The sequence below is a fragment of the Somniosus microcephalus genome, chromosome 4 (genome assembly GCF_052327205.1).
Source record: "Somniosus microcephalus isolate GS21.2 chromosome 4, FLI_Smic_1.0, whole genome shotgun sequence".
Taxonomy (NCBI): Eukaryota; Metazoa; Chordata; class Chondrichthyes; order Squaliformes; family Somniosidae; genus Somniosus; species Somniosus microcephalus.
Genome location: NC_140990.1, coordinates 240,799,415 through 240,824,581, shown reverse-complemented (window position 1 = coordinate 240,824,581; position 25,167 = coordinate 240,799,415). Strand labels below are relative to the sequence as shown.

At 46.5% G+C, this 25,167-nt stretch overlaps 1 protein-coding gene and 1 long non-coding RNA gene across 21 annotated transcripts in view; one reads left to right on the top strand and one right to left on the bottom strand.

The window, feature by feature from the left end:
* LOC147120298 (uncharacterized) overlaps positions 1 to 23,979 on the top strand; it is a 151,116-nt gene extending 127,137 nt beyond the window's left edge. The window contains exons 3-4 of the long non-coding RNA XR_015078160.1: positions 22,993 to 23,142; positions 23,614 to 23,979. This is a non-coding gene — a long non-coding RNA (uncharacterized LOC147120298). The remainder of the gene's footprint in view (positions 1 to 22,992; positions 23,143 to 23,613) is intronic.
* Positions 1 to 25,167, bottom strand: part of znf385b (zinc finger protein 385B) — a 588,958-nt gene that overhangs the window by 15,833 nt on the left and 547,958 nt on the right. The gene's annotated exons all lie outside the window — the stretch shown is intronic.

Genomic DNA, 25,167 nt, shown 5'->3' with positions numbered 1-25,167 from the left:
TCAGGCAGCCTCAGCTGAGCTGTACCGCCAAGAAATGATTCGTGATGCTTTCATCTGCGGGATTGCCTCTCCATTTATACGCCAGCGTCTACTAGAAAGTAAAACACTTGAGCTACAAAAAGCTTTTGACCTAGCTTGTTCACTGGATTTGGCAAAGAGAAATGCAGACCTCTATCAGCTGCCCAGATCTCGATCTGCTGCTGTAGCTGCAACCAGACAATTCAAGCGGTCTCAGGTGAACCCTATCATGGGGGAATCTAATTCTGATAATTCTGATGAAGAAGAGGAGGACGACCCCACTTTAGCAGCCTCTTGGCAATCTAGGAAGGAATGCTTCTTTTGTGGAGATGCTTTTCACCCTAGGAAAACCTGCCCTGCTCGCAATGCAATCTGCAGTTATTGCGGGAAAAAAGGGCACTTTGCTAAAGTTTGCCTATCAAGGGCCTCTACGAGGGCCAATCCAGCTAAGGCCTACCGAACTGCCCCAATTAGGGCCTATCAAGATGCTCCAGCTAGGACCTATCAAGCTTCCTCTCGAGCTCTCTCCCGAAGAAGCACACCGAGAGTTTTAGCCACTCTCTGTGCAACGACACCAATTACAGCTGCTTGCCCACAGAACCTGTCTCATGCTGCCACAAAAATTTCAATTAAAGGGCATACCTTAGATGCCTTAATTGACTCAGGAAGTACGGATAGTTTCATTAAGGAACAGATTGTTGCGAAATTGAAACTACATGTCTTCCCATCGGACCAGGCAATTGCGATGGCCCAGTCATCACTTAATACCAGAATCTCCGGCTTTTGTGTTGTTGATATGACACTTCATGGTCGTATGTATCCCTCCACCCGACTTTCGGTGCTCAAGGACTTATGTAGTGATCTCCTCTTAGGACTGGACTTCCAAAAACAGCATAAGAAACTCACCATTGAGTTTGGTGGATCCAAACCCGGACTTACTATTTCTAATATACCGTCTAAATTACCATTTTGTGCATTATCAGCAGCTTCACTTGATGAACCCTCATTATTTGCCAGTATTCCGCCTCAATGCCAACCGATAATAACGAAATCGCGGCGCTTTAATCAGGAAGACCAATCTTTTATTGCGGCTGAAATCTCTCGACTTCTAGCAGGGGATATCATTGAACCATGTTCGTCGCCCTGGCGGGCTCAAGTCGTCATTGTCAAGAACCCTCTAAAACCTCACAAACAGCGACTATGCATCGATTATTCGCAAACCATCAATCAATATACCGACTTGGACGCCTACCCATTGCCACGCATTGATGATATGGTTAATAAACTGGCCGAATACAAAGTGTTCTCAACTTACGATTTAAAAAGTGCCTATCATCAGTTACCCTTGAAGGTCTCAGATAAGCAGTACACAGCCTTTGAGGCTAATGGACGGCTGTACCAATTTCGTCGCCTCCCATTCGGGGTTACTAATGGAGTGGCTGTCTTTCAACGGGCAATGGATGGCCTGGTTAAGCAGGAAAACCTAAGGGACACTTTTCCCTATCTTGATAACATTACCATTGCAGGTCACGATCAACAGGAACACGACTCCAACCTCCAAAAATTTCGGGATGCCCTCCATCGCCGTAATTTGACCCTGAATGAATCCAAATCTGTCGAGTCGCAACCGACCATCAACATCCTTGGCTACTGCGTAGGCAATGGTATCATTAAGCCAGACCCAGAAAGACTTCGCCCGCTCCAAGAGCTCCCGTCACCTAAGAATCCAGCTTCTTTACGTCGGGCTCTCGGTCTGTTTGCATACTACGCTAAATGGATTCCTCATTTTTCGGACAAAATCCAACCCTTGCTGCATGCTAGATCATTTCCACTGGAAACAGCGGCTGTTGCAGCCTTTAACCTTCTCAAAAAACAGTTGGAGAAAGCGGCTCTTCACTCCATTGATGAGAATCTCCCTTTCGTGGTTGAATGTGATGCCTCGGAGGTGGCGATCTCGGCTACTCTGAATCAGGAAGGTCGTCCTGTAGCATTTATGTCCAGGACCTTACAAGGTGCCGAGCTACATTATCCTCCGGTTGAGAAAGAAGCCACAGCCATCATAGAGGCAGTACGGAAGTGGAACCATTTTCTAGCTCGCCAGCACTTTACATTGATCACGGACCAACGATCAGTCGCCTTCATGCTCGATAATCGAAAACGAACCAAAATTAAGAATAATAAAATACAACTTTGGAGGATGGAACTGGCCTCTTTTGGTTATACCATTCTCTATCGGCCTGGCAAGGAGAATGTGGCCCCGGACACCCTCACACGGGCATTCTGCTCCACTATGTCATCCTCCACCCTCATGGATGTCCACAATGGTTTGTGCCATCCTGGCGTTACGCGCATGCTACATTTCGTACGATCACGGAATCTCCCTTTTTCCACTGGAGATGTAAAGAAAATATGCTCAGAATGCCGGCTTTGTGCGGAATTAAAACCTCAGTTCTTCCGCCCCTCAGATGGTATACTCATACATGCAACCCAACCGATGCAACGACTTAGCATCGATTTTAAGGGCCCAGTGCCCTCTTCAACTCGGAACACATATTTGCTCGCCATGATCGACGAATATTCACGTTTTCCGTTTGCCTTCCCCTGCTCCAATATGCTGGCGTCCACAGTAATCTGCTGCCTTGAGCAGGTATTTTCTCTCTGTGGCATGCCGGCTTATATTCACTCAGATCGGGGTCCATCCTTTATGTCGAGGGAACTCAAGGACTACCTCTCAGAACGGGGAATTGCTACAAGCAAAACAACACCATACCATCCCATCGGAAATGGGCAGGTAGAGAGGTATAACGGTATCATCTGGAATTCCGTACGTCTTGCTTTAAGATCTCGGGGCCTACCAGACCAGCAATGGGAAACAGTGCTTCCGGATGCATTGCACTCTATACGGTCCCTGCTTTCTACAGCCACAAATACTACACCTCATGAGCGGTTCTTTGGATTCCAGCGTCGCTCATCTCATGGGACATCACTCCCGTCATGGCTAACTACTCCTGGACCTGTATTACTCCGAAGATACGTTCGGACGTCTAAAAATGACCCTCTTGTAGACGAGGTCGAACTAACCGATGCCAACCCCACCTATGCAAACATATGATATTCCGACGGCCGAGAATCTACCGTATCATTACGGGATCTGGCTCCCTGCCCACCAGGACCTAGTGGGACATCGGGTGATGGCATTTCACCAGGAAACCCTTGGGACCTATCGGGTACCCCTCTCCAGGATCCTGATCGGACACCAACTAGCTTGGTGCCGGTAGAACCCCGTGCTCAAGGTTGCGACCCTCCCAGTACCACGCATGAAAGTACTGGTCTGCCACAGACCAGCTCTGCACCTCCCTCTGAACAGAGGCAGTCTGACTTTGAACCTATTGGGGCTCGTACTCGAAGCCATGATCTCCCCGACCCTTCACAGGGCAATCCAGGCCACACGGACTCTGGCCAATGGCCAACCGCATGTAAGCGGACCAGCGACCCTCTACGACGGGAATCCAAACGGGTGCGACTCTTCCTTGTTCGGCGGCTGCGGACCAAAAGGTAGACCACAGCCTCCTAAACCTGCAGGAGGGAAGAATGTGATAAAAATAATAACTTCCGGGAAGTTATGTCATCACTTCCTGTGAACTATGAACTATGAACTGTGTACATACCTCACTTCCTGTCATGTGTCACTTCCTGTTGGACTGGTATAAATACTGGTCTGTTCAGTATTGTAAGAGGCTTCTACCAGAGGCATGGTAAAGACCTCTCTTGTATATAGTGTGTTTATAAGTTACTTAAAGCTTACTTTAAAGTTACTTGATGGTAAGCCTCCTTTTTCTTACATCAAGTATGATGGAATACTCTCCACTTGCCTGGATGAGTGCAGCTCCAACAACACTCAAGAGGCTCGACACCATCCAGGACAAAGCAGCTCGTTTGATTGGCACCCCATCCACCACCTTACACATTCACTCCCTCCACCACCGGCGTACCGTGGCTGCAGTGTGTACCATCTACAAGATGCACTGCAGCAACTCACCAAGGCTTCTTTGGCAGCACCTTCCAAACCTGCAACCTAGAAGGACAAGGGCAGCAGGCGCATGGGAACACCCCCACCTCCAAGTTCCCCTCCAAGTCACACACCACCCTGAATTAGAAGTATATTGCCGATCCTTCATCGTCGCTGGGTCAAAATCCTGGAGCTCCCTACCTAACAGCACTATGGGAGTACCTTCACCACACGGACTGTAGCGATTCAAGAAGGCGGCTCATCACCACCTACTCAAGGGCAACTAGGGATGGGAAATAAATGCTGGCCTTGCCGGCAATGCCCAGATCCCATAAGCGAATAGAAAGTTGGAGTATTGTGTCCAATTCTGGGTACTACACTTTAAGAAGGATGCCAAGACTTGGAGTGGATGCAGAGGAGATTTACTAGAATGGTACCAGGGATGAGCGACTTCAGTTATGTGATGAGACTGGAGAAGCTGGGGTTGTTCTCCTTAGACTAGAGAAGGTTCAGAGGAGATTTGATAGAGGTGTTCAATATCATGGATGGCTTTGATAGAGGAAATAAGGAGTAGGGTTGGTAACCAAAGGATTTAAGGTGATTGGCAAAAGAACCAGAGGCAACATGATGAAACATTTTCTTACACAGTGAGTTGTTGTGATCTGGAATGCACTGCCCTGAAAGGTTGGTGGAAGCAGATTCAATAGTAACATTCAAAAGAGAATTGGACAAATACTTGAAGGGAAAAAATTTACAGGGCTATAGGGAAAGAGCAGGGGAGTGGGATTAATTGGATTGCTCTACCAAAGAGCTGGCATAAGCACAATGGCTGAATGGCCTCATTCTGTGCTGTATCATTCAATGATACTATGATAAGAATTTTGACTTGCCATCATTTCAAGGTACAACTTTGGTGCTGGATTTTAAAATCAAACATATTTAGGAGCTTTTACTTGCTTGGTGTTTAATTAATTCTGGGATCTTCGGTGGTTATCCTAGAAAATGATTTTGCAGGAGATAGTTGAAGCAACCAAAATATAATAAACTAGCTGAAGTGCCCGGCGGTGCCGAGGCTTTTTCGAGGGCATGTTGTTGTTGGAAGAGAGAGAGAGCGACTGAGGGAGGGGAGGGCGGGGGAAAGGGAGGGCGGGGGGGAAGGGAGGGGGGGAAGGGAGGGGGGGAAGGGAGGGCGGGGGGAAGGCCGGGGGGGGGAGGGGGGCGGGAAGGGGGGGTGGGGGGAGGGGGGGGAAGGGAGGGTGGGGGGGAGGGGAAGGGAGGGGGGAAGTGGGGGGGAGGGGGGAAGGGGGGGGCGGGGGCCCCCCCTGAGGGTCACGGCCCCCGCAGAGGGTCGCGCCCCCCCCCGAGGTGAAGACCGCCGATTGCGGCTGTGCGAGACGGCCGGCGGGCCCGGTTGCCAAGGTAACCGTTGACGCTCAGCAAGCCCCGCCCCCCGGCCGAGCCAGAGAGAGACGCCGTGTCTCAGCTCCTGCTGCGCGCGCACCCTTTAGTAAGGTAGCGGCGCTGGGCTGAGGCCCGCCCCTGCAGCCTTCGAGTGGGGCCGGGAGCGGAGGAGAAGCCGAGGCTTCGAGGCCTACCTGGAAAAACGGGGAAAGGTAGGAAAATTAATGAAATTAGATAAGTTAATTCGTTTCTAAATCATTTTTTTTTAAAACAATATGTGTTTTAAAAGCAACTTTTTTTTAAAGACGCAGAAAGCGGGAAAAAGAAAGGAAAAGTTTGGAATCAAGATGGCGGCGACTCACCTCGGTTCAGAACGATAAGGCCCGGCCACACACGCACCGATTGGCCCGGCGGCACACGCCAGCAACCCGGCGTACAATTGGTCGAGCTCGAGGTCACTCTGTCGCTAATGAGCGGATAATGAGATGCTAATGAGCAGAATGTTGAAGGTTTTTGGGATACCGCGGGCACGATTTTAGCCCGGCTGAAACGTAAATACGCTTAAAACCGTCTCGGAAGCGTAAGCTTTCTTTGGAGGTAACGCGCGCGTAGGTACGCCCTGTAACTTTCGAGCGCATAGCCCGCCAGACGCACACGCGATGACAGACAGAATGATAGACAGAATGACAGACAGATAGACAGATCAACCGATTTATATATATAGATACGTCAATATGAATTCCAACCAATGCTATTTTTTGGAATTCCACAGCAGAATTCAAATGATTTTAAAGGTATAAATTAAATGGAATTTAAGAATATTACACGACACCTTAGAAAATGTATAAATAACAATACCTGCAGCTACTTTTAAGTATGAGCTTCTGCTATCTTTTCACAAGTTGTTCTTTTGTGTGAACAAAATCTTATCTGTTCCTACACAGTACAACCACTGCATCTAGAAAAGCTTCCCTCCTTTGAGTGCAAATCAGATTTGTAGGTTTATTCCATTCGATAGTGGTGCTTAATGGCAGGATGGAGATACATTTAGCAAATAGTATTGTAAAGTTATGTCAATCTGTTTCCCCTTATTTCTACAACAATATCAGATTGATTTTTATGTTGATAGTCCAGTTCGAGCTATTGATTTACCATCTCCATTCTTAACTACTCCTTCCACTATTAATCATTCCTTCCATTTTTCTCTCACACATCTGTCCAATGCCGTCTTACTTCTTTAGCGAAAAGGCAGGCTGCAGGTTTATCCTTGATTGGCATCTCTGCCATTCTTTGTCCTTGGAATTATATTGCGTGAATATTAATATCCAAATGCTTAACTTATTTCTTTGAAAATAATTTGTCCACTATTTTAAAATAAACAGGTTAACAGCTCAGTTAAAATCACAGAGAAATTTTATGTGGACGCGTAAAGTGTCCATACGCTAATATTCACACAACATAATTTAGGCCTCTGTGGTTCTGCAGGGTGTGTTTGGTTTTTCTGCATCCCCCTTGAGATGGAGGGTTCCACTTTCACACAGTCCTCCATCTACTTAATTATGTAACGCACTGACAATTTGCAAAATGTTCCCATAAGTGTAGGAACAACTGACACCGGGATTCAGACTCATGATTGAGATCAATGTACTGCAGATAAACCTGCTGGGCCAGCCATTTAACATTGGATTTGAATGTTGTCTTCAAAACGCTTATACAAATTTCAAATCCAAATCGGTTTATACATTACTTATAAAGTTATCTGTAAATTCCAAGAGGAATATTATTGCTTGAATCAATCCACCAAACAACTTTTGCAATTATCTGTTGAGTCATTACTATTCTTTTAGTCTGGTTGTGGTGGTTGAAGGTCAATCATCACAGCCCCAGGACATCGCTGCTGGAGTTCCTCAGGACAGTGTCCTAGGCCCAACCATCTTCAGCTGCTTCATCAATGACCTTCCCTCCAGCATAAGGTCAGAAATGGGGATGTTCGCCGATGACTGCACAGTGTTCGGTGCCATTCACAACTCCTCAGATAATGAAGCAGTCCATGTCCACATGCAACAAGACCTGGACAACGTTCAGGCTTGGGTTGATAAGTGGCAGGTAACATTCGCGCCACAGAAGTGCCAGGCAATGACTATCTCCAACAAGCGAGAGTCAAACCACCGCCCCTTGACATTCAATGGCATTACCATCGCCAAATCCCCCACCATCAATATCCTGGGGGTCACCATTGACCAGAAACTTAACTGGACCAACCACATAAATACTGTGGCAACAAGAGCAGATCAGTGGCTAGGTATTCTGCAGCGAGTGTCTCACCTCCTGACTCCCCAAAGCCTTTCCACCATCTACAAGGCACAAGTAAGGAGTGTGATGGAATACTCTCCACTTGCCTGGATGAGCGCAGCTCCAACAACACTCAAGAGGCTTGACACCATCCAGAAAAAAGCAGCTCGCTTGATTGGCACCCCATCCACCACCTTACACATTCACTCCCTCCACCACTGCGTACCGTGGCTGCAGTGTGTACCATCTACAAGATGCACTGCAGCAACTCGCCAATGCTTCTTCGGCAGCATCTCCCAAACCCGCGACCTCTTCCACCTAGAAGGACAAGGGCACCAGGTGCATGGGAACACCACCACCTCCAAGTTCCCCTCCAAGTCACACACCATGCTGACTTAGAAGTATATCGCCGATCCTTCATCGTCACTGGGTCAAAATCCTGGAACTCCCTCCCTAACAGCACTATGGGCGTACCTTCACCACATAGACTGCAGCTGTTCAAAAAGGTGGCTCACCACCACCTTCTCAAGGGCAAGTAGGGATGGGCAATAAATGCTGGCCTTGCCAGCGACGCCCACATCCCAGAAACAAATTTTAAAAAACTTTTGTTTTAGTTTAATTGCTCTTTAAAGGTTCACCTGCATTTTACCACCTAGTTCAGTCACTGTACATTTTATTTAATGTTTACAGATGTATACTTTGGCACTTCATTGACATGGTTGTATTGTAGGAGTCTATGCACTCCTAACAAAAACACTGAACTAAACTGGTAGTTAACAAACTTAGTTTAATGCACTGAAAGTATTACAAAACAAGAAACGCAGGAGAAACTCCAAACAGGTCTGTACACTAGCTCACTCCACGAGGACTAACTGGAAACGCCCTCCAACCCTGATGTCATGACGTCATCACGTTTCCCGCCATTGGGAACGATGATGTCATCGCGTCAGATCACGATTTTATCGATCCCGCGCTGTTTAAACAGGGCAAACATTAAAAGGTAACAATAATGATTAAAGACAATTGTACAAGTTACTGTGAGAGTCTCTTTGGTGGCTTTGCCACATATGCTCCCCCAGAATTGTCTTTAATGAGGAAAGTCAATCGCCGAGGAGGTCGGACAAGCCTGTTTGACCGACTCCTAAATTCCCGGAGAGGAAAACGCTGAGCAGGTGGCGAGCTGGCAGGTAGCACGGTGCGGTTAGGCGTAGTGGCAGCCGACCCCGGCACGGAGGCTGCGCCAGTTCGACCGGCTGTTCGAGGTCCAGGTGCGCAGGTTTGAGGCGATCAACGGAGATGTGATCAGGCTTGCCCCCGACGTCGATCACAAAGCTCTTGTCCCCGGTCTGTAGAACCTGGAATGGACCTGCATAAGGAGGTGCGAGCGGGGTACGATGGCCATCTTGGCGCACAAAGACGAACTTGGCCTTTGACAGCTCCCCAGGGATGCTGGAAGAAGGCAAACCGTGCTGCGAGGTCGGAACTGGGCGGAAACACTGAGCCGCGTCCCGATGGGCCACTTGCTGACTGGCTGCAGACCACGGCCGCGTAGCGGACGGCAGGAACTCGCCCGGAACTCGAAGTGGCTGACCGTAAACCATTTCCGTGGCCGACGACTGTAGATCCTCCTTCGGCGCCGTGCGCAGTCCTAGCATCACCCACGGCAGTTTATCGACCCATGCTGCATCCAGAAGGCTAGCCCTGAGCAACGCCTTCAATGAACGGTGGAACCGTTCGCACAAGCCGTTAGCTTGCGGGTGATAAGCCGTAGTGCGGTGTAGTTTAGTGCCCAATACTGAGGCTACCTCATTCCATAGTTCCGACGAAAATTGCGGCCCGCGATCCGACGAAATATCCGCTTGGACACCAAACCGGGCTACCCATGATGAGATGAAGGCTCGCGCGACATCCGCAGAGGTGGTGGACGTCAGGGGAACCACCTCCGGCCACCTCGTGGTGCGATCCACCATTGTCAGAAGGTGCGTAAAACCACGGGACGGTGGAAGTGGGCCCACTAGGTCAACCTGAATGTGGTCGAAACGCCGCTCCGGTACCTCGAAGGTGGCCAGAGGGGCCCTGACGTGCCGTTGCACCTTGGCCCGTTGACAAACCACACAAGTGTTCGCCCAGTCGCGGACGTCTTTGCGTATTCCTCTCCAGACGAATTTGGAGACTAGCAGCTTCTGTGACGTCCGCACTCCAGGATGCGACAGCCCGTGTATGGCGTCGAAAACGCCTCGGCGCCAGGTGGACGGCACAATCGGACGGGGTGCACCCAACGAAACGTCGCAGAGTAGAGTGGTACCTGCCGCATGGAACGGTACATCTCTCGGCTGGAGGCTGGCAGGGACAGAACGAAAGGCCTGAATCTCCGGGTCGGCAGCCCGGTCGGCTGCCATTCTTGCGAAGTCAATGCCTAATTGAACGGCTTGGACGGCGGCGTGGGAGAGGCAATCAGCGATGACGTTGTCCTTGCCAGCCACGTGCCTGACGTCGGTGGTGAACTCGGAGATGTAAGTCAGCTGCCGTTGTTGCTGAGCCAACCCCGGTTCCGCTGTCTTGGCCATCGCGAACGTCAAGGGTTTGTGGTCAACAAACGCAGTGAAGCGGCGCCCTTCGAGGAGGAATCGTAAGTGGCGGATGGCCAAAAACAAAGCTAACAGCTCCCTGTCGAAAGTACTGTACCGACGTTCGTGCCGTTGCAGCTGGCGGCTAAAAAATGCCAGAGGCTGCCATGCGCCGTCGACCCATTGCTCCTGGACGGCCCCCACAGTGTAATCCGACGCGTCCGTCGTGAGGGCGATGATAGCTCCTGGCAGGGGATGTGCCAACATCGTCGCGTTCGTGAGCGCGGTCTTCGTATCCTCGAAGGCGCGACCCATTTCTTGCGACCAAACCACGGGCTCCTTTCCCGTCTTGCCCCTGAGGGCCTCGTAGAGCGGCCGCATGAGCTGTGCGACCCTGGGGACGAACCGATGGTAAAAATTAACCATCCCCAGGAACTCCTGTAAGGCTTTCATGGATTGCGGCTTCGGGAACGCCGTGATCGCCTCCACCTTAGCTCGAAGCGGCGATGCCCCTGCGGAAGTTATGCGGTGGCCTAGAAAATCGAGCTGCGCCAGGCCGAAACGACATTTGTCCGGGTTCACAATGAGGCCGTGCTGCTGAAGCCGTTGAAAAAGGACACGGAGTTGCTTGAGGTGTTCATCCTTTGTGGTGCTAGCAATCAGAATGTCATCCAAGTAGACGAACAAAAAATCGAGGTCCCGCAGAACCGAGTCCATGAGGCGCTGGAACGCCCGCGCCGCGTTTTTAAGCCCAAAGGGCATGCGGATGAATTCAAGAAGTCCAAAAGGGGTGATGACAGCCATCTTTTCAACATCCTGGGGGTGCATTGGGACCTGATGGTACCCACGGACGAGGTTGACCTTTGAGAATATTGACTTCCCCACCAAATGCGCAGAGAAATCTTGTATGTGGGGGATGGGGTAACGGTCGGGCGTCGTTATCTCATTGAGGCGACGATAGTCGCCACAGGGCCGACATCCCCCGCCGGGCTTTGGGACGATGTGGAGCGGTGAAGACCAGGGACTACTGGACCGGCGAATAATCCCCAGCTTCTCCATCGCGGCAAACGCCGCCGCGAGCTTGCTGGGCTCCAAACGCCGCACCCTGGCGTAGACGGGAGAGCTGGTTGTCGAAATATGATGCTCCACCCGATGCTTGGCGGTCGAAGCTGAAAAGGTGGGCTTTGTCAGCTCGGGGAAGTCCCCGAGAAGGCGGGAGAAGTCGTCGGGAGGTGGCCGCGCGCAGGAGAGCCGTGCTGTGCGCACCTGAAATACCGTCGAGCGTGGCGGCGTGAACGAGGCGTCGATTTTTCACATCCACCAACAGGCCGTTGGCGCCTAAAAAGTCGGCACCTAAGAGGGCCTGCGAAATTTGAGCGGTGACGAAATCCCAGGTAAAGCGCTGGCCACCGAAACAGACTTGCACCCGTCGTTTCCCGCAAGTGTGGATCGTACCCCCATTGGCAGCTTGGAGGGGGGGGACCCTGTCCGCCGGACCGAAGGTCGAGGACCGAGGCGGGAAGTATGCTGCACTGTGCCCCTGTGTCACACAGAAAACGACGGCCCGAGATGGAGTCGGTTAAATACATGAGATTCCTGGAGTCACCGATCGCCATCGTGGCCGCTGGGGATGCATCGGATCCGGTGTTCTTGACTCGCAGCGGTCTGTTCGACGGTCTGGGCACGAAACTACACGGTGGTCGGCAGCAGCGGGCCTTCGGGCCGAAATGAGTGTGGTAGTGACAGTAACCGGCCATCGGAGGCGCCGGGGCTAGGGCTGGGCACCTCGGGGCGGGGCATTGCGCGATGGCGCAGTATGGTTGCCGGACCACGTAAATTTTATCCACCTCTTCGGCGAGCACGATGCAGTCCCCGGTGTCCGATCTGGCGAGGGCTGCCTGGACGTGTTCGGGCAGCTGCGTAAGGAACAGCTCGCGGAACAGGAAACATGGGGGTTCGGACCCCAGGAGCGTCAGCATGTGGCTCATTCGTTCCGAGGGTTTGGAGTTGTAGTGTCCGGGTATCAATAATACTCGGACTGCAGGAGAACAATAAAACAGGTATTTACTGAACAGAGGGGAACTCAAGACTGAAATACAGAAGCCTGCTATGGCTTTATATACAGGGGTGGTCACTGCCGGTACTGCAGTATAGAATCAGTTCTTCTCTTAAAGGTACATACACAACAGGAGTCACCTAACCCTGGTAGTGTCAGTAAGCGGCGAGCGCGCTCCGCCTTGGTAAGGCCATATACCTGTAGCAGCTGAGTCTTGATGGCTACATACTTGTCAGCATTCGGGGGGTTCTCCAGAAGGCTGATGATCCTCGACGCCGTCGAGCTATCGAGGGCGGAGACCATGTACAAATATCGGGTCTGGTCCTGCACGATGTTGCGGAGTTCAAACTGCGCCTCGGCCTGCACAAACCAGGAGGCCGCCTGTTGTTCCCAGAATTGGGGGAGCTTCAAGGCCACAGCGTTGGCATCCATCACTGGCCTGCGTTTCGTGTCCACCGCGAAAAATGATCGCAAGGATTCGGGGTCACCAATGTAGGAGTCTATGCACTCCTAACAAAAACACTGTGAACTAAACTGGTAGTTAACAAACTTAGTTTAATGCACTGAAAGTATTACAAAACAAGAAACGCAGGAGAAACTCCAAACAGGTCTGTACACTAGCTCACTCCACGAGGACTAACTGGAAACGCCCTCCAACCCTGACGTCATCACGTTTCCCGCTGTTGGGAACGTCACGTGTGACGACGTCATCGCGTCAGATCGCGATTTTATCGATCCAGCGCTGTTTAAACAGGGCAAACATTAAAAGGTAACAATAATGATTAAAGACAATTGTACAAGTTACTGTGAGAGTCTCTTTGGTGGCTTTGCCACAGTATATATTTTGGAGCCATTGTGCAACCTATATTGTCCGGTGATGGTGCTGATTGGGGAGACAAGTGACAATTAAAGCATGGTGAAAGACCATCTGTGCACATATTTAAGTTCAATACAACTTTTATTGTTCTGAGATTCCTTTATTTTTAAAATCTTGTTATATTACCACTCTCCCCATTTGTATATGACTGAAATATTTCATAAAAATCTTCAGTATAATCAGAATTTACTACTGTACATCAAAAGCAACCATGGCAATTTATTGTAATGGGTACCCTGTGGAACTTCAAGAATTGTAGGATATCATTCCATGACAATATTTAATGGAGGTTCATTTACTAATGTTCTGGTAGTTCATAAGTAAGATCATTGGCCTTCGACGATGAAATAAGGGAAATTCCATTTTATTATTTGGGATTCCAGAAATTTGGGAAATCGAATTTCGTAAAGCTGTGGGCTTACTCATTAGCTATGTGAGGATACCTTGCGTGCAAGGCCAATGGTGTAATATTTTTGGGACAAGATAAAATCATGTTCCAGAGGTACCTAGTGGATTGAATCATTAAATGATGTCTCAGTTGTGAATTACTTCATTACTGACAGCTAAAATTATTATTTACAGCCATGGATTAAAAAGGGAATAGCTTCCAACACGATATATTCATGACACCGTTTAGCTGTATCTTATTATTCTTGAACATGCACTGTTCCTGTGTGTATTGATGCCATGAAAAATCAAAATACTGGTTTATTTTTCTTAGGAACAGTAACACTTATATACTGTAGCCCAGAAAATCTAATTTCCTGCAAATTCCCCAGGGTGAGTAGAAAATGTTTAATTCATATTAATCAACACTGAGAGAATCAATGTTGTTATAAGTAATACAAATACTAGATTGTATCTGATATTTCAAAGATCATAGGCCATTTAATTTTAATTCTATACAGAAACACAAAGTTTAGGTTTAAATGTTAGATACTTAGCCTTTGTGAATAACAAACCTGGATACAAATACTTTTAGACTGCAGTGCAGTATTTGAGTACCAGGGAATGAAGAATAAAATATCCTTTAACTAATCCATTTGGTTGTTATAAGAATCCCAAAATATACATGGAGAGCTGGGTTTTCAACTTACACCAAAAACGAGCAGGAAATGTTTGCGGTGCATGATGACACGGGCAAGAGGAAAGACCATTTTCAAGTTTGTGTCTCTTTTAATACGATGGGCGAGCAGGTAGTGCTTCTTGTGCTGATTATTGGTAACACGCTTATTGGAGGGGAGGGAATTCAGGCAAGAGTAATGCCATTTAAAGGCAGTCTCCATGTCTTAAAGGGGAGGTGCACTTTGCCTATGCTGCATGTTTCTGTGCTTGAAGTGCAGAACACAGTCAGAATAAGTACTGCAAAGCCCCCAAGATTTTTAGACAGCACTGTGGAGCTCCTTGTAGTGGAGGTCAGCAGCAGGGAGGTCCTGTTTCAGGCTGATAGGAGAAAGGCACCAAGGCAAATCGCTGGCAACAGTAGACAGAGATGGCTGATCAGGTGACTGCATGTAGCATTGTGCCGAGGACCCAACAGCATCGTTGAAAAAAATTCAATGATCTGCCCAGAGCTGTTAGGGTAAGACTCCTACTCACATATGTCTTACTCTCTGTTCAGCCCTGTACCACCTGTAGTCCCAGCACCCACAAGTCTTCTCTCCCCCACTTTCCATCACTCTCCTCCAATCAAAGCAGTGCACATCCCTGCAACAACTCCTGCTGCCACTTTCATACTCTGCACCTCCTGCTGCCTTCATAATTACCATCTCCTTCCCCACACCTGCTGATTCTTTCACACACAATCCAAACATGCAAATCTTCACATCCCTTCAATAGGCCACACATTGCCTTTCTACTTGCAGGACAAGCTGGCAAACAAATAAAAGGAAGTAGATGTGCACAGGAGGAGGACTACCATTAACCCAAGTGCTCACGCCAATGGAAGAGGCTGCCATGGGTGTAGTTGACAGAGAGTGAGCCAGGGCATGGCAGATGGTGACACCAAAACATACATCCCACAGGCTGTTTGGCCATCCTACCTTCCTTTTCTCTTCTCACTGAATTCTCTCTCTCACACACTCTGTAAGACATCTTGGTGCTACTTTGAGTTATCACTCATCTGCTACTGTTTACTTTTGCCATTAATTGCTTATGGTTGTCACTCTCTCCTTTTTCCAGCTTGTTTGCAAATTCCGAGCCCAGCTTCAGCAGAAGAGGAGGACAGTCCTCTCGAAGGTGTACCATTACTCACTGTCACCTTTGCAAACACCAGCTCAGAAATCAGTACCCCATTTACTGTAGAAAGTCAGTTAAAGGGGTTTTTAACTGGGTGAATATTGGAGCACAAGTGAGCAGGAGCATGGGCGGGGGGAAGGATGGCTCAGGAAGCAGCTCTACCAAGGGTGAGCTCACATCTTAGCCCTGTTGTGAAGGACACAGATGAAGACTTCCAGGGCCCAGCCTTTAAGATGCATTGGACTGACTGCCACGGAATTTGCACACAATATCGGACAGTGTGGAGCAGTCTACCTGCAACCTCTGTCGGGTTCTCGTACATGGCATCAAAGCACTGCAGTCAACCATGGAGTGTGTGGTCATCTCTATCAAACTGCAGTGGGGCCCTTGGTTATGAAGCCTGTAGTGACAGCTCTGATGGAAGCTCAGACTGCTGTCATTCAGATTCTGGCTCTGCCATCTCCTGCAGCTTGCTAAGCTTCTAAATTGTCACATAAGACCTACACTCTGTTCTCACGCAGAGCAATGCCACTACTGAGGAGCAGTCCCATGTGAGTGGCAGTGGTGCTGCAGGAGAGTCATATGCTGTTCTTCTTCAGGATGACAGCCTATCTGCTCCCATGCCACCCGCTTTTCCAGTGCCTGTGCTAGTGTCAGAAAGCCAGACAGCCCTGGCAGTAGCCGAGATGCTGTAGTCTGCAGCTGGCCACTGTTAGATCCGAGCTGCTAAAGGTTGCCCACGACACCCATCCCGAGTGTCCTCATTGGATGCACAGCAGCCTTTTGCCTCCCATGTTATAGCCACTGGGCTGGCACCTTGTAGGAGCACAAGACTATGTGGAAGAGAACCTAAGACAAGCACTAGGGGCTTGTACCAGGGTGAGGTTTAGTTTTTGTATGTGTTTGTTGGCAATTTCAAATCACAGTTTTTGACTAAACTCTTGTTGTGCAGAGTTTCTTTTGATAGGTGTTTATTGACCATGCCATGTGATTATAATAGAAATACCCTTGCTGGTGTTTGAGTTGAGGGCAATCATCTGGAGAGTGGAAGGACTGCGCCTGATGGTAGGAGGGACTGTTGGTGTGGAGGGGCGGGATGAATCAGCTAAAGCATTCCTCGATGATCTGCTGGTGTAGAACTCTCACAGCTGGCAGGATTGGTGGCTCTTGCTGTTCCTTGGCATCCTCAGTGCCCTGTTGTTCTTCCTGCTCCTGCACCTCCACATCTTCCTCCACCAGTTGCTCCAAGGCTTTCCTCCTTTATAGGGCAAAGTTATGGAACACGTAACAAAATACAGCAAATCTGGAAATTCTCTGTGTCATATTGCAGGACACATCCAGATTGATCCAAGTGGTGGAGCTTCCATTTCAGGATGTCGATGGTTTGCTAAATCAGAGCTCTGGTCGAGGCGTGGCTCTGATTGTATCGCACCTCTGCGACTGAGCGGGTTCCTGGCAGGTGTCATGACCATGTGTTCTGTGAATATCCCTTGTCCCAAAACAGCCAGCCTGTCACTCGATGGAAGGGGTTGTGGGGGAGGGGGCGGGGGAAGGGGGGAATTGAGGACTGGTGCAGGGTAAAGGCATCATGACAACTGCCAGGAAACTGTGCACAGACCTGCATAATTTTCTGCCTATCGTCGCACATCACCTACATGTTCAGTGAGTGGAGGCTCTCCCTGTCCAGGTATAGTCTGGACATGTTGATATGGAGCACGCAAGGCTATGTGGCTGCAGTCAATTATGCCCTGAACCTGGGAGAAGCCTGTGATCCTGGTGAAGCCCAGAGCCCTGCTTCCATAGGGAAGGAGAAGTTGTTTGCTTTGGCGACACATCTGTAATCGGCATTATGCAGGCATGCACCGCAAATTGACTAATGTTGTTGTGTCACTTACTGTAACCTGGAATGTCCCTGAAGCGTAGATATTCAGGGTCACAATTACCTTCAGAGCCACAGGCAATGAAGTATATGACCTGATGCTGGTCTCCAGTTGCTGCCGCAGTAGGTAATACAGCTCTGTAACAGCCTCCCTGGTAAAGTTGAGCGGCTGGGAGCACTGTGCCTCTCTTAACTGAAGCTATGATGTTCTTGTCCTGTAAACTCAGACGGGGTATAGTCTCCTGTGACCTCCCCTCCTTCGTCCTTTTCACCCTGTATCTCTCTCCATTCTTACTTGTTGCTCTTCCTGGTCCTCCAGCCACAGTGGCAGGCCGAGAAGCACACTAATGTTGCCAGAAGAAGTTTGTGCAGAAGCCCCTGGGTAGAAATACTTCCATTCTTTCCCAGCTCCAAAAAATAATTTAACCAAAAAAATTTAAGTCAGCTACAGCAGCCAACAGAGCCATAAATTGGCATTAAAAGCCCACTCACAGGTACTTACCTAACTGTAGCTATGAATCCCTTTAAATATCACTGGTATAGCATCCCTCCCAAATGTTCCCATCCAGTAGTTGTAGCTGGGCTTTAGAATGGGTGGATCCAGTGCTGAGGAAGTAGAAATAGAGAAAGGGTCCCGAAACAGGCGCTGGACCCTCATTTACATATCCTTGTGAGGCTACCACCGCTTTCAACCGGGTGCCTTGGACAACTAAAATGTGCCCAACTCAAAATGGTGATGGGCGCACTATGGCTTCTGGTGGACATCAAGCGTACCAGATCCCAAACAAAATTAGGAGACCTAGCACCCATTTTTCCAGTGCAAAACAAACAGCTATAGTGAAAATCATTCCCTATCCCCAGTCTCCCTAAAATTAAAGTTTTCTAGATTAAAATAAAGAAAAGGGTAAATATTTGTCTTTAAGCTTCTCTTTGCAGTACTGTTTTCTAAGCAAATATATTTTAAATTCCAACAAATGCCAAAATTATCATCGATCTTGAAATACTTCACAAAGGATTACATTTTCTGTCACATGCGTCTCCTTCCTTTAAACTTCCTAATCTTGAGCAATTCCAGTATACAGTTAAAACTGCAAAGATCCACTTGGTTTAAGGGCAAGTCTATTTTGATGGCATAATTTTGAGGACAATTACCTGGGTCTCTGAGTCACTCATTGCTGTTCTGTTTAATTCTTCAAAACTGTTTATCACTGGCAGTCTAAAGCAGACATTTTCTGCCAAACTATTCTGTTGTGATACCTTGAAGTCTGCTCCAGTGACATCATGAATGGAACCCTTATTCAAATATCTTTCCACCATTCATAATGACACTGAAGTGGAACTTCATTGCAGCATCAGTAATTCAACACAAAAACTCTTACTATCAAATACAATAGCAAGTGTGCAGATACTTCCATGCATGGCATTTAGAATTGTGTAGCTTTTGGAGCTTGCTGATGTTATAGATTACATCACATTCATATAATGAAAACATAAAACTGCTGATATCTGAAATTGCTTGAAGTCATAATTTCATCCTATTCTTACAACTAAATCTTGTCAGGCTTTCACAGGGCATAAAACTGGCTTTTAGTTTTTATGATGGTCGGTCAAGCAATCAGATACAAGTTATTTGTGTGTTCTTTCTTTAAAAAAAAAATTAAAATAGGCTAAGGTTTTAGTTTCATTTTATACACAAGAATATAGTTCCACAGTAGGAAGAGTCAATTCTATACTTTTATTACAGTATGCCTAAATAAACTGATAATACATCTGTAGTGATCAATAACATGTCATTCTGTGGTGGACACTAGGTGGAGCAGTAGAGCTGTGTAGAGCTGTATGTATAAGACTACACTACCCAGCTGTATATATATTAAGACTACATTACCCATGAGGCTAGGCTACCCACAAGGCAGCAGTCAAGATGGAAGCCTCTACAAGATGCTGTACAAGTCCACATATGCTCAATAAAAGTAACTAGCAAAAGCTAGCTGTGTTCATAATAAGAATGTCTATTTATTAATGAACATAACATGGTACCAGGGTGGTGAAGATCTGCTGAAAATTGTGAAAAGCGACATGGAGAATTTGAAGCCACCAGAGCGTTTGAATCTCAGAAAAAATCGACTACAATTGGCAGACTTTTAAACAACAATTCGAACTCTACATTGCAGCCATCGGATTCGGTACGAAGCCAGACGCAAGGAAGATAGCGTTGCTGCTTACGGTTGCAGGCCCACAGGCGATAGAGGTATTTAATACATTTGTATTTAATCCAGCGGAGAACAGAGAAAAATTAAAAGATGTGCTAAAATAATTTGATGCACATTGCTCTCCCAAAAAGAATGAGACGTATGAAAGATACATCTTCCGTTCTCGGACACAGCAACAAAATGAGACTTTTGATAGCTTTATAACTGATCTGAAACTGAAAGCACAGACATGTAATTTCTCTGAGCTCAAAGCATCCATGATTCGTGACCAGATTGTGTTTGGTATTCATGATAAAAAAGACAGGGAACGTCTGTTGAGAGAAACCGAACTAACATTGGAAAATGCTGTGACAATATGCAAAGCCAGTGAGCTAGCTCAAAAGCATGCGAAGACTTTCAGTGAAATCAATAATGATGCAATTGTAGTAAGTGCTGCTGTCGGTGCTGTGTCCTATAAGGGGAAGAAACATGGGCAGAACAGAAATGAAAAGCAATCGGAGGATGACATTTTTTAATTGTAAACGCTGTGGTTACAAACACCAGTTAAGGCAATGCCCAGCGTTTGGAAAAATGTGCACAAAGTGTAATGGAAAGAATCACTTTGCCAAACAATGCTTTTCAAAAGTAAAAACGACGAAAGGGCAACGAGTTAATGGGATTGAGGACACTGATTTAAGTGAGACATTTTTTGTAGGAATGGTGTCATGTGACGATATCAAAAAAGATACAGAAAATGTGCAGCCCTCAGAAATAGACAATGCTGAACATAAAGTTAATGCAGTAAAAGAGGACAAATGGATGATCCCACTGCAGATAAATGGAGCATTAGTTACATTGAAACTGGACACTGGGGCAAAAGCAAACTTAATCAGTATGAGTGACATAAAAAATATGAAAGAAAAGTCCAAAATACAGAAAAAGTCAGTACTACTGAAGAGCTATAATGGACAGAAAATAGATGGCTTAGGTGTATGCAGACTTAAAGTGACAGTCAAAGACAAAGTGCATCATCTCATGTTTTCTGTTGTGGCTGAAAGACTTGATTCGATACTAGGTGACAAAGCTTGTGAAGACTTAGAACTGGTCAAGAGAGTCTACTGTATAAACTGTGCCATAAGCAGACCAGATGACTCAGGTGATGAAGCAGAGCCCATCAAGGATGAAAAGGCCAAAGGGTATCCATGTCTTCAAAAAGCCTAGTTTCTCCAAGAAGAAAGAAAAAGACTTTAAGGTCAAAGAAAAGCACAAAGAGGAAAAACACAAGGAGAAAAAGTCCAAATATATAACCGCAGCAGATGTTGTTAAGCAGTGGAAAGAGAAAAAGAAAAAGAAGAAGCCTGCACCAGAGCAGGAAGCAGTTCCGGTGGATACTCCTTCTTCCCCCAGGCCAATCTTTGGTGTTCCATTAGCTGAGGCTGCTGAGAGGACTATGCTGTATGATGGGATCCAGCTGCCAGCAGTTTTTCAAGAGGGCATTGACTACATTGAGAGTTATGGCATGAAAAGTGAAGGAAACACTGAAACCCTCTCCAAGCAAAGATCGCAAGGAGACCTCGATCTATACAAGAGCAGATTGATGACAATGCCGCAACTGCATCTTGTCATTCACCGCCAGAACAATCTCATGAAGACACATCAGACTTACCCGTGTTGAGAAGATCCACACGTGAAGTAAAAGAGCCTGATAGACTGAAGAAGGGTCAAACCCGAAACGTCAACTCAAATTTCTCTCCACGGATGTTGCCTGACTTGCTGAGTTTTTCCAGCATTTTCTGTTGTTATCTCTGATAGACTTAATCTTTGAGTACAATGTAAAGCTTTGAAAATGTGTTGACTGTTTTGAAAATGTTTATGTTTATAGAGCACTAACAAAAGTGTTACTGATATTATCTTTATTGTTTTCTTGAAAGTTGATTGATATTGATTTTGTTAAACGTCAAAGAAAGGAGGATGTAGTGATCAATAACATGTCATTCTGTGGTGGACACTAGGTGGAGCTGTAGAGCTGTGTAGAGCTGTATGTATAAGACTACACTACCCAGCTGTATATATATTAAGACTACATTACCCATGAGGCTAGGCTACCCACAAGGCAGCAGTCAAGATGGAAGCCTCTACAAGATGCTGTACAAGTCCACATGTGCTCAATAAAAGTAACTAGCAAAAGCTAGCTGTGTTCATAATAAGAATGTCTATTTATTAATGAACATAACAACATCAAACTGATAATACATCAAGCGTTGGACCTGTAGACTATTATATCTGCTTGTCAAGATAAGAATGATGTGTTTTTCACTTTGCATCCAATAACATAATCAGATACAATGCCCTGATAATATACTTCAGCCAGAGGACATGTGTAACAGTTCCATTGTCCATACTTTCTGTCCTAGTCTTTTTAAATAAAATTCTGAGCTAATGCTTAAAAGGACCAGTTAACTGTTGCGGATTTATGTTTTTGAGAGCTGTAGTTAGATTGATAATTGAATGCTACAGTGAGGGGGAATGGAGAGAGAGAGAAATCAAGATGTTATTTTGGTATTATATGGATTCAAATTCAGGTCTTAAAGATGAAAGGCTCCTTAAAAAGTATGGGGGTTAATTTTTCTGGCTGTCCCCTACTCTGGCTGGACAGAAGTAGTGCACTTAAAATTCACCCATCCTGCCAAGGTTCAGGAGTACAAGTATTTCTTGTCCCAGGTCACGTTAATGGGGCACTAGCAAAGGCAGTAGGAAATTTGAGTGCAGCTGCAGACCTGAGAGGCCCACTGATCTCAGGGTCTTCTGGCTGTTGATGGAGATCAGTAGCCGTAAGGTCCCGCTTGCAGGCAGACATCCTAGCAGTATTTCTAAATTAACCCTACTATCTTGTCTTGGTTTCTTCAGCCTTCCCCATGTCCCCCTCAAACCCTCCAGTCAGTGGAGATCTGAGGGCAGCCAAAAGCACCATATTATTTTGGAGCCCCAGTGAATTTTGCCCTAAGAAAATTAGACAGGAGGCCAGGAACACCCCCTTCTGTCTTATCTGCATCAGGACAACAGGCCTGCACTTACTGTTGGTAAAGGCCCAACTCTGCCCCTTTCCCTTCCTCCTGTAAACCCCAGAAACCCTGGGGCAACAAAAAAGGTGAGGAGATCTGGCTGAATGGGTCTCTGCCCCTTTTCCTGACCTTTAAACCTGGAGAGAGAGAAAAAAGAGAGAAAGAGAAAGAAAGAAACTCAGCCCAAAGTGCTTTACAGCCAAAGAAGTATTTTTGAAGTGAAGTCACTGTGTAATATAGGTAACACAGCAGTCAATTTGCACACAGCAAGGTCCCACAAACAGCAATGAGATAATGATCAGATAATTTGTTCTGGTAATGTCAGTTGAAGGATAAATGTAGAAGTCTTACTATCTTTTCCAAATATATTTTTTGAAACTTGCCTTTTCACTTTTATCCAGGAACTGTGGCAAGCACTGTAACTGTTTCAGCAGCTTACCAGGTGGAATGCTTCAAGAGGATGAAAAACTAGCAGACTCCAATATATCCCACAGCAAACATGATTCCTGACACTTAACAGTTAATTTCTGGTTTAAGATTGGATGCATTTGGTAAGGAGCCATGGAACAACTTATATATAAGTACTTGATGGAAAATATTGTTAACTACATTATTTTATCCTGAAAGTGCACAAAGTGTGTTTTATCTGGAATCAAGACAAGTTTCAGACATCATTAAATTAAACATCAGATGACAATTACAAATGACCATTGAATTGTTAGTACAACTGGAAATGATAAAAATTGAATACAAACCAGCTTTGGGATCATAATGAAAAAGTTGAGAACACTGGTACACTTTTTCTTATTATTCAGCAACATCTGGTATCTAGATTGGCGATGATCTCTTTAGATTATGCATTTCTTTGTGCGCAAAGTAACTATTGCTTCGTCACTATTAATCTCTTTGCCTGAAAGACAATTTTAATTCTCTGTTTTATGAAGAATCCTTTGAATTATTCTTACCTCTTCCCCCCTTTTTTTTCTTTCCCCATCTCTTTGGATCACCGTTCTCTGACTGAGAGGGTGCAGTTGACTAGCTATTTGGAAACTGCAATGCCATTCTTGATGTGGACTATAAGGAGGTGCGGGAGAACAGTATGAGGTAGCCTATATTATTTCTGCATATGTCATTTAACCCTATATGGACTACCACTACTGGGTCCCTACCTGAACCCTGGAGTATCCTTTCTAACCTTTTGTCAATAGGTGCTGCTCTAGTTCCGGGTGGACAGCTCACCATCCAGTAAGTATTGTCTTAACATCACACATGGTCCAAATTCTTGAACAAATAATCACCTGTAATATGCAACCTGTGTCTTTATACATGCTTTGGTTTTCTAACTACCTTTTCTTCTGGGACTTTATTACCTTCTGCAGTGTTGGACAGTGCCTGGTATCTGTTCGTTAATATAACATTGAGTGGTCACACAGGATTTCCTACCTTTCTTGCTACTTTTGCGAACTGTAGCCCATCCAGTATCCCCATTTCCTTGACTTCCTTCAGTACTTGTCTATCTGCCATGACAGTTTTCTTCCTGATTGTACTGATCTCCAGCTCCAATCCCCTAAAGTTTATTCTCAAGTTCTGATGCTAACCTTGCCAAATCACTTACTGAATCTAATACTATCCACTTGCCCTCAAAAATCTTCTTACTCTGATTGCCCATGTAAGTTCCTGTACCTTGCACTCCAAACCTATAACTCTTCAAACTTACTAATTAACACACAGTTTTCGCATCTCTGAAAGAAAGGATGCAGTATGTTCTAGTTAAGGGAATAATGTCAGGCTAAGGAAATGTACTGAGTGAATTGCCCCAGGGATTGGTGCTGAAGCCCCTGATTTACATAAATGACCTGGATTCAGAAACACAGAGTAAAGTGGTCAGATTTGCAGATGATACTAAACTGAGGCAAGCGACAATAGACTCTAAGGAAGTAGCTAGAAATTACAAAAGTTATGTCAGATGAAATTCAATACAAGTATAAGGTCTTGCACATTGGCAGAAAAAATGGGAACATACTTCTTAATGAATGGCTTTGAACTAGCTAGGAAAGAGGCTGAAAGAAATAAGGGAGTCATAGTAAACTGACTGGCCTAAAAATTCAATTCGAGCAGGGAGTGGGACACAGGCTGTATGTGCCTGTTCATGTGGGTGCAAGGACCATGTGAAATTTGTGGTGGGCTCCAATTATCATGTGTCAGGTGTGTAGCCAGTGCTACTGCGCTGCTTATTGGCTACATGCCTTTTTTTTGGGGGTGGGGTGTGAGGAAGAAATCTGGCATCTCTGATACCGCTTAAGGGCAGCCAGGTCCTCATAAAGGGGAGGTGCACTGTGGCTGCAGACAGCAGGAAGGTTTAGAAAGCTACAACATGGCTGCAAAAGGTCCAGAGAGGACACCCAGATTCTCCAACACAACTTTAAAGGCTCTGGTCCAGGCAGTGGGCAGGATGAGGGAGAGCCCTTTGGCACCAGTGGGAAAGGGTCGCTGAGGAGATCAATTCAAGGAGCTTAGCTCCCAGAACATGACTGAATGCCAAAAAAGATGTTTAATGGCCTCAACCGAGTTCTCAA